This window comes from Phacochoerus africanus, chromosome 1 (assembly GCF_016906955.1).
Source record: "Phacochoerus africanus isolate WHEZ1 chromosome 1, ROS_Pafr_v1, whole genome shotgun sequence".
NCBI classification, from domain to species: Eukaryota; Metazoa; Chordata; class Mammalia; order Artiodactyla; family Suidae; genus Phacochoerus; species Phacochoerus africanus.
The window spans coordinates 166,626,991-166,636,607 of record NC_062544.1 but is presented as its reverse complement, the minus strand read 5'-3'; the positions used below and the strand labels follow the sequence as shown (position 1 = coordinate 166,636,607).

At 36.2% G+C, this 9,617-nt stretch overlaps 1 non-coding gene across 1 annotated transcript; it reads left to right on the top strand.

The window, feature by feature from the left end:
- Positions 1 to 1,312: 1,312 nt before the first annotated feature.
- On the top strand, positions 1,313 to 1,419 carry LOC125113811 (U6 spliceosomal RNA). Its single transcript, XR_007131610.1, has one exon. It is a non-coding gene; the product is annotated as a U6 spliceosomal RNA (small nuclear RNA).
- The last annotated feature ends 8,198 nt before the right edge of the window (positions 1,420 to 9,617 follow it).

Sequence of the window (9,617 nt, the reverse complement as noted above, 5' to 3'; positions counted from 1 at the left end):
TCTGCCATGTTGAATGGAAGTAAAATCCTGGTAGCCCATAAGTATGGTTTATTTGATTCACATAGCCTTCACTCTTCCTTCTTTCCTTTTCCCCTTCCTTTTTTCCTACCTGCTTCCCTGCCTGCCTTCTTTAATTCCTTTCTCATCTTATACCAGAGTTTTAGGCAATATAACATTTTTGGTCTTTTAACCAAAAGAGTCTTGAGCATTTAAAAACTCCTTATAACAACAAGCTGGCCCTACACACCTATTAGAATGGCCGATATCTGTAATACAGATACCACCAATACCAGCAAGGAGGTAGAACAATAGGAGCTCTCATTCGTTGCTCATGGGAATATAAAATGGTACAGCCACTTCAGAAGACAGCTTGGTGGTTTTTTACAAAACTAAACACACTCTTACTATGTGATCCAGTGATTGTGCTCTTTGGTATTTACCCAAACAAGTTGAAAGTTTACGTCTACAGAAAAACTTGAATGTGGCTGTTTATAGCAGATTTATTCACAGGTACCAAAACTTGGGAGTGACCAAAATGTCCTTCAGTGGGTGAAATGATAAACTGTGGTACGTCTGGACAAAGAGATGTTATTTAGTGCTAGAAAGAAATGAGCTATCAAGACCTGAAAAGACATGGCAGAAACTTAAAAAAGCATGTTACTAAAGTGAAATAAGCCACTTTAAAAATGCTGCATACTGTATGAGTGTAACTAAATTTCATTCTGGAAAAGGAAAAACTCTGGAGGTATTAAAAAGATTGGTGGCTGCCAGGGGGTTGGGAGAAGGGAGGGAAAAATAAGTAGAGCACAGAGGATTTTTAGGGCAATGAAACTATTCTGTATCTATCATGATATATCTTAGCTTTGTAAACCCATAGAGTATACAACACAAAGAGTGAACCTCAATGTAAACTATGGACTTTGGAGGGTAATGATGGGTGAATGTAAGTTTGTCATTTCTATCAGATGTACCATCTGGTGAGTGATGTTGATGGGGAGGAAACTGTACATGAGGCTCCCCGTATGTGGGGACAGGAAGTAGGCAGAGACTCTCTGTACTTTCCACTCAGTTTCTTCTCAGTTTTGCTATGAATCTAAAATTCTCTAAAAAATAAAGTTTATTAATTCAAACAAATATTGATTAGCATTTGGAATTGGAGAAGCCATTTGACACACTGGAAATAATTCGACCTTTGGAATCAGATTTTTGAACACATACATGCTTGGAGGGGCAGGAGGTTTATGGGAAACCTCAGTACATTTTGTTCAATTTTGCCATGAACCTGAAACTACGCTAAAAACTGTCTATTAAAGTGCTCGCTTTGGCAGCACATATATTAAAATTGGAACGATACAGATAAGATTAGCATGGTCTCTGCACAAAGATGACACATAAATTTGTGAAACATTCCATATTTTTAGATAATATAAGAAAGGGAATACATATATACACACACATACATACATATATATATATATATGACTCAGTCACTGCTGTACATCAGAAATTCGCACATTGTAAATCAACTATAATCAAATTTTAAAAATTATATTAAAAATAGGTAATAAATAATTAAAAATAAAAAATAAAATAAAAACAAAAGAAACTAGGTTACTTTACATATAACTCTGTTTCCAGTTTCTCATGAGAAATTAGAAATCTGACAATGCAGAGCTCAGGTCCTCACATGGAGGAACCAGAAGAACGAAGTGGTGCTGCTGCCCTTTAACACGGGGTCCATGTGCCTCTGATGACCACAGCCCTCAAAGGGTCCCCCTCATCCACTCATGTCCTTGACCTCAGCAAGCACGTTGGTTTGTGACCTAAGGGATTTTAGGCTTGTGATCTCTGTGATGCTTTCCTTTCATCTTGAGGAGTCTATAATTCTCCCTGGGCAAACCAATGATTACATCTTCATATTGCCATTTCAGCAGTCTGGCAAATAAGCTGGAAAACCTTAGTACAAGACCAGACTTAATTAACATAACCAGACATGTTTTCTTCTCCAGGTTTTCCTTGTGGGTGGCTTCTGTACCATGTTTATCTTTCCACGTCTTCCTTGGAAGACACTGACTTTCTCTTTAACCGTCATAGGCTCATAACCAGCTGATATATTACAAAATAAATTGACCTCCTGCCCTCCTTTAGAATGGATTCTTATTTTTGAACTATGGAGTATGCAACTTTAAAACTCACAATGCCATAGCTTGAGAATCCAACCAGCTCCAGCTCAGATAGCTCCTAAAATGATCCCCTTATCTTTAGGGGAATGATATAGATCATTAGGCTTTTTCCTTATTCTCATCCCCATTTCCCATCTATTTTTGAATGTGGGAAGTTTTTTTGTTAACACTTTTCCAATACACCACAGAGGAGGATCTTCAAGACCATGTGGTAAAGCTTGTCTCTGGAGGCAGAATTAGTGTTTGGGGCCATGAATATTGTGGCAATTTCTAGTTTAGTGCATATGTCTGCGGCTCAAACTCTCTAACTGACTTTTTTTTTGGTTGGTTTCTGAATGATCATACTTTGATGCACTGTAAAAATCATTCCTTTCCCTTTCTGAGATAAATGACTTTCGGTGTTCCTCTTTATAATACACAGTACTTACCTTGTGCTACACAGCTGCCATCAATTCTCCCTCTTTTTAACATTCAGTCCTTTGCTGATCTTTGAAACAGATGTGTCATCATCAAAGTTACCAGGACCTGAACTTTGCTACTGTTTTTAATTTACTGTCTTGTTTCCACTTCCGCCAATGTGTACTCTTCTTTGATTACTGTTGCTAAGTCCTGATTATTGTTCTTACATAAGTGATTGTCTTAAATAACAAATGACATTAAAATTGATTAGTTTTCTGATAGGGGTTGGAGTTTCCTCATAAAAGTCGTATCTTCCAAGATTTTGCCATTTTCTAATGCTTACTCATTTTGGTGGGAACAAACTTGATTCTCATTTTACTCTCATTTATGGATGCTATAACTGACATGAAATTTTTGCTTGTGGAAAGTCACCTCTAAAATTAACGTGTCTGACCCCTGACATGTCCCACTCTGCTCAAGTTCCTTAGTATTTCACTAGGGAGACTCCATTTAAGGGGCTCTTCCAGAACAATTTTTAGACTAGCCTGATGAGTTTTCTAGCAGCTCATGTAAATCAATCCAAACCAATGGATCAATTAAATGAATTGCCTTTATATCAAGCACTTTCTAAAGGAAAAGAGGCCTGCTTAACTTGGAAGTTATAAACAGAGAAGAAAGTGCCATTAACTATGAACTTCTCATTGTCATAAATTTATTATACCATAGGTTAATTTTAGGGTATCGGCATTCATTCTTTCCTTTGGGACAGGTATTGATTTCTGTAACTGCTGATAGTGGCTTCCCCCTGCCATGCCTCAGGGACACAGGGTTACCTTTTCATGTCTCAAAGAGATAGCAGAGTAGATTTGGGTCTCTGAGCAACATCTGATCTGGGACAGTAAAGTGCTGCCTATGCAGCCAAGCAACCCTGATTCATAATTCAGGATTAGGCCTTTCATACTGCTTTCACCAAAGCTCTACCTATCTGAAGAAAATCAGCTTTTCACTATCCCCTCTCCCTAGCAGACGAATACATGATTTTTCATTGCCTCATTTCTTGATAAGATACAAGTCTAATTATATTGACTCATAGCTTTACTTTGTGAGGGAGACATATTTAATAAATCTTACCAGGTCTCCTAACCAGTACAAAGGTATCTTTGATTTGTGGTGTATTTTAAGAGAAAAAACATGCGTGAATAATTTTAATGACTTAGAACAGCAATATCTGGAGGGATAAGAGCTGAGACTATGGAAGTAGACACTTTTGATTTGAGTATTGGCTTCATCTTTGCTTTTAATATGAGTGCAGTCACTTCATACATGTGTAATCTTGAATAAGGAACCTATCCTTTGCGGGCCTTAGTTTCTAAACTTGTAAAATGTGGATAAATAATACATTCAAATTTCATAGGTTTTCTGCATTGAATAAATGTGTCTATTTATATGAAGGGACTTAGAACAGTGCCTTAGAATGAATTAAAAAGAAACTCTCATTATTTCAAACCTCTTCATGACTTGGCTTACATTCTCTTCCATTTTCTTGGATAGTGTTCATTAGATGGTTAATACCACCCAGTAATATTTTGAATGTAAGTAACATTCTTTTTTTTTTGTTTTGCCGCAGAAGACTTGTTTTTCTCCTTTCTGAATAGAAACATAATTAAATAATTGGAATCTTTACCATCCCCATCTTTGTTTGCAGCTTGTGTTTAACTTGCCTGAATGTGCTGGGTGTTGAAGAGGACAAAGGTGGCACACATGGTATTTGGAGGCCAAGATGACTGGGGTGTGGTAAGTCCAAGATAAAGCCATGTAGTATTAGTCACTGAAGCTACATTTCCTGGCACACCAAGAACCTATAGGAAAAAGATACAATTTCTAGAAAAGGACAAACACTAGCCTTAGACTCATTTCTCCAGCTTTTTTTTTTACAAATAACTCATCAGGTTTTTTTGGAATGCAGTTTTTTTTTTTTTTGTTTGTTCGTTTGTTTTTAAAATAGTGATTGGAAGGGACTAAAACAGGAGGTAGCTGAAATCATGTTCAATCATGGCTGTGGGTTTTACAATAAAGACTCAATAAAATTTTATGTTCTTCTGAGTTGGCCTTGAGAAAATGAATGTGTCGCTTACTCTCATTGAGTTTCTTACAATTTTCCAAGCTAGATTGGTCTCTTTGTTCACTAATCTGAAAACTCTAGGGAAACAATACCACTGAGCAGTGACTTCAATATTGGTATCATATTTAATATAATGAAATTTTAAAATGCATGCATGTGAAAGGACATGATAAATTTTAAAATGTAAGATGACAGTTACGGTTACTCTTTATTAATCAGCCAGCTTTTATAAAGCTTCTACTCTAAATAGGTGCTAAGTAAGAAATTTTGCCCAGATTATTTCTCATCTATACTTTCAAATTTGTAAAATAGGAATGATAATATTATTTTACAGATAAGTAAATTGAGACTCATAGAGGTTAAAGTGACTTTCCCCTGACCTACTTGTAATTATTTTATACAATTAAAGAATATTATTTGCATGCACATTGCATGAAAGTGACTACTATTGGGCCACTTACTCTTTTTCATCTGCACACATACAACATTTTCTTAATATTGTTGTTTCAAAAACACAATGAACTTCTCCAAAAGTTTTTATTTTTTTTTAAATCATCTTCCCAGCCTCCTCCCATTTTCTTTCTCCAGATTCAGCTCGATCCCATCCTATGACTCAATAGTTATTTCTATCCTGCACAACTGCTAGACTTTCACTTTCACACAAGCTCAGAGGTCCAGTGGAATTCCTAGCAGAATCAGACTTATTTCTATCTGGTAGCTCTGACTATAAAACTCACAAGCACTTTTTATTCTTCTCTTGATTAAAGGAATGTTTGTCTTATTTCTAAGAGAAATTCCTCCCAGAAATTTACCAGCTTTGTAGACTTTCACAAAATTTTACAAAATTATGACAAAAGCATCTTGGAATGTCCCTGTAAGTACTAGCCAGCCTCAGTGAAATAACTGACTTGTTACAATGTTGCTCAATTTTCTGTAAAGGTTTCCCACCCACAAGACCGCAAGGTGGTCTAAAGTTAGGAACTGTCTTCCAGGTAGAACTGGGAAGAGGAGTTCAAATATGATATGGTCATGTAAGGGAGGCTGGGGCAGTTGTGTGTGCTGCAATTCAGAATTCTGAGTGATCACTGCTTTTTTGAAACCTGTGCTATAAGAGTATAATTTTCCTATTTCTTTTATAAATATCCAAAATACTATATTATGACTTTTATTCCATAGGAGGGCAATGTTGAGCTGCAGAAAAATCCTTGCAGTTTTTTGCAAAAGAACATATCGAACTGATTAATTTAAAAATTAATGAACTGCAACAAATTTACTAATTTAAACATACTACAAGATGACAGTTATTTAATAATATCCCCATGTCGAATACTGTCTGGTTCCATGTTTGTCATACTGGTAGTTAATTTGTAAATTGATGTAAATTATCCTTGTCACTCAAAGCCAAACCATTGCTGCCCCTTTGGAGAAGGCCGTGCAGATTTTCTTTATTCTAGATGCTGGAAATGCTTAAATTCTTTACAAATAGAGTGATGTTATTTTATATTTTTATGAATGGTCTGCTGATGTTGGCTCTGCTTAAAGAGATAAGAATTCTTACAATTCAAATCTCTAATCTGTTTCAATACCCTTCCTCGGGTCAGAATTTGAGGTTCCCTGTAGTGCCACAATGAGGCTTTCAGAGAAAAGATTAACCAAATGCAATGTTTAAAATGAGTTATAGAAGTTCCCTTGTGGCTCAGCAGGTTAAGGACCCAGAGTTGTCACTGCTGTGGCTGGGGTTGTTGCTGTGGCATGGATTTGTTCCCTGGCCCGGGAACTTCTGCATGCCGCCTGTGGGGCTAAAAAGAAAAAAAAATAATAATTTGCTTACAATTAAAAAAACAAATTAAAGTGAGTTATAAAGAACAAAACAAAATCAAATTTCAGCCAAATTTTGAGCTATTACCAAATTTTGAGTCATGGGCGAATGCAGCACACTGTCATTTCAACTTGTAGGAAAGCAAGTCTGTTTTGAATTTTTGAAGCAAGCATTGCAAATAGACTTTAAATATAATTATGTGTTTTTGTGAGAAAGTAGCAAATTTTGTGTTCCTTTGAAGCCTTATCAGACTCTCCTAGATTAGAAAAGCAATTTCTGAACATCTATACGTTAGATTTATCAAAACATAGTGATATGGATCTGGTCGTTGCTGACGTAACTCACTATTTGGGTGCAGAAACATGGCATATCTTGTCTGTGGTTTAGTTCCTGAGTCCATGGAAGCAGCAAATTACTGGATCGATAATAATAAAAACTAGCATTTATGAAATGCATACTGTACACCAAACAGTTATCCAAATACTGTTATGAATTTATTTAACCCTCACAACAATGCTATATGTTCTATTGTTAACATTATTTATTAAACAAGGAAACTGAGCCGTAGAGTAGATTCATAATGTGTTCAAGGTTGCAGAGCTCCCAAGACAGAGCCAAGCACACTTTAGGGGAGTTGACCCTTGTTACCACTTCCTGGTTAAAAGTAGCAAGAATCAAAGATTGGAAGTGGTGATGCATGTTGTTTCAGTGTAAAGGGGAAAAATAAAATATTGCCTCAACATCTTTTGTTTAATATGATGCATCTGGGTAGAGGTGGGTGAATGGGCATAGGCAAGGGTGCCAATGAGGAACAACATCCTAAGATTTCCTCTTTCAATCTACCTGCCTGTCAACATTTATGATGGCAGATTTTTTGCTCTTTTTATATTAAAATAATATGGTAAATGGATTACAGTCTCCTAGAGGATGGAAATTGGATCTCCTAATTTTCTGTGCCTTTCATTACATCTAATACACTAGATGGATATGTGGAAATGATGCATTTGGGAAAATAAATAATTAATGACTAAAAAAGTAATTACTCAGGGCTGAAAGGCAGGTATTATAAAGTCAAATGCAAAAACCCCTGACACACATCTTTGGTTGGAATTTTAAATCTGAGTAATATCTTTAGGGTATTTATTCTGTTTGTTTACAATCAGGAAGAATAGTTTGAGTTTGAACAACTATCTGGATGATTCACTTCAACCTTATTAGAGAAAGTGGCTTTTAGATAATGGTCAGTGGGTATATTTTTTTCCCTAATTATTTACTTTAAAAAAGACCTCTGATTTCCCATTCTGAACTTTAAGATTCTGTGATAATTTGAACTCCATGTGAGTTCCCAAATGAACCTTGTTAGCATATATGTAGAGAGCTCTGTCTGACCTAATGTTAATTGAACAGTTCTTACCTAGAAGTAAGAAGTACTGTATAGTTCCTGTGAAATTCAAGTCAAGCACTGCATGCTCACCTTAGATAGGACATATATTTATTAATTCTATGGAATTTAGAACTCTATATAAACTAGTATTTTTTCAAGAAATTACACACAGAGGGTAGTTTAGCATAGCAAAGAAACCCTTTGGGGAAGGGAATACTGGTGTACCCCACAGGGTGTATGTGTGTGTGCGAGTGTGCACATGCATGCATGGTAATTGAAAGAAAAATAAATGCAGAATAAAACACAAAGTAAGGAGTATACATTTTATAGGAAGAAGACAAGAAAAGAGAAAAATTCTGAGACTAATCAGTGAAGGCAAAGGGAAGGAGAACGGGATGGATTGAAGCAATTTGCACAGTAATTTCCCCATTTCCTTGTTCATTCTTGGCCCATTAATAAAGAGTTCTAATTGAATATGTGCAGCAATAGAGCCTATAGGTCATTTCAATGACTCTGCAGCTGTGTGAATATACAGTGGAGGTAGTGCTGTAACTTGGCTAACCCTGTATCCCATTGGGCTGTAGGGTTATGCTTTCACATCCTTTCTGGCCTCCATGCTACATATATGTTTATACAAATCAGTTAATAATAATTGGCTGCAGTCATTTCCATCACCTAACTTATTCCCAGAGGCATCAACTGAAGCTCATTCTTCCAGGTGGAAATTAGTAAATTTCTTATTCAAATTTGATTGAATCCAGGACAACTCACAGCTGAAGAGATCACCTCAACTGAAGGAGGGTAACAGATATAATTTTATCTGTTATAAGTTTACTAATTTTAGTCCAATTTCTAATGATTTGGGTTTCCTGGGTTTTCAAGGTTAATTGAAACAACAACCAGTGTCACTGTGAATGCTCGAAAATTTCACCAAAGTGAAGGCTCATGTCCTGTCTTCATGAGCCTTTCTTGGTTGACACAGTTGCCTTATTAGGTAATTCATCAGGAAAAATTCCTAGGAGACAATTCAGGAAGCAAAAGACCGAATCTTGGCTCAGCTATCTCATGATTAAAAGATAAAAATATTTTTAAAGTGGCTATTATCTTTTTTATATCTAAATAAGGTGTTTATTTTAGAATAGTTTTTAATTTTTTTTTTCTTTTGGCTGAACCTGTGGCATGTGGAATATAGTTATAAATGTATGTATATAAACAGTACATGCTCTCCAGCTCTGTCTGAGAAAAACAACACCCCAATTATGAGCATAGCTATCACCCAGATGTTGGTTTCTATCAAGCATTATTCATTGAACATTCTAGAACTCCTCAAAGATATAAATGGTTGTTTCTGGTACTGGAAAAGGGAAAGCACAAATGAGCCTGGAACATTATTTTGTGCCAGAAAGTAAGGAAGTCTCGGAGTTCCTGTTGTGGCTCTGAGGGTTAAGAACCTGACACTGTCTCTCTGAGGACACAGGTTCAATACCTGACTTTTCTCAGTGAGTTAAAGATCTGGTGTTGCCTCAAGCTGTGGTATAGGTCACAGATGTGGCTCAGATCTGGGGTGTTGCCATGGGTATAGTGTAGGTCTGCAGCTGCAGCTCCAGTTTGATTTTAGCCTGGGAACTTCCATATACCACAGGAGCATCAGTTTAAAAAAAAAAAAAAAGAAGAAGAAAGTAAGGAAATTTCAAAGAATGATGGGGTGGG